General features: G+C 51.6%; 1 protein-coding gene across 5 annotated transcripts in view; it reads right to left on the reverse strand.

Moving 5' to 3' along the window:
- The window catches only part of IL1RAPL1 (interleukin 1 receptor accessory protein like 1), a 723,370-nt gene that overhangs the window by 360,385 nt on the left and 362,217 nt on the right, over positions 1–768 (reverse strand). The gene's annotated exons all lie outside the window — the stretch shown is intronic.

A 768-nucleotide genomic window follows, 5' to 3' on the forward strand; every position in this document is an offset into this window, starting at 1 on the left:
GCCAGTTCTCTCAGTACCCTCGGGTGGATCCCATCCGGCTCCATCGACCTGCGTACATCTAAGTGCTGTAGCAGGTTGTGAACCATTTCCTCGTGGATTGTGGGGGTGACATTCTGCTCCCCATCCCCTTCCACCAGCTCAGGGTACTGGGCGTCCAGAGAACAACTGGTTTTGCTGTTAAAGACTGAGGCAAAGAAGGCGTTAAGCACCTCAGCTTTTTCCTCATCTCTGGTTACTAAGTTTCCCCCCACATCCAGTAGAGGGTGGAGATGCTCCTTAGTCCTCCTTTTTGTGTTGATGTATTTATAAAAAACATTTTTTTTGTCTTTAACAGCAGTGGCCAGATTGAGCTCCAGATGAGCTTTGGCCTTTCTGATTTTGTCCCTGCACCGCCTCACAGCATCCTTGTAGTCCCCCTGAGTGGCCCGCCCTCTTTTCCAAAGATTATAAACCCTCTATTTTCTCCTAAGCTCGAGCCACAGCTCTCTGCTCAGCCAGGCCGGTCTTCTTCCACGCCAGCTCGTCTTTGGGCACGTGGGGACAGACTGCTCCTGAGCCATTAAGATTTCTTTCCTGAAGAGCGTCCAGCCCTCCTGGGCTCCTCTGTCTTTCAGTACCGCCTCCCAAGGGACTCTGCCAACCAGTATCTTGAACAGCTCAAAGTCAGCCCTCTGGAAGTCCAAGACAGTGGTTTTACTGATCCCCTTCCTGACTTCACCGAGTATCGAGAACTCTACCATTTTGTGGTCACTCTGCCCAAGACAGCCC

Source organism: Oxyura jamaicensis, chromosome 1 (genome assembly GCF_011077185.1).
Source record: "Oxyura jamaicensis isolate SHBP4307 breed ruddy duck chromosome 1, BPBGC_Ojam_1.0, whole genome shotgun sequence".
NCBI classification, from domain to species: domain Eukaryota; kingdom Metazoa; phylum Chordata; class Aves; order Anseriformes; family Anatidae; genus Oxyura; species Oxyura jamaicensis.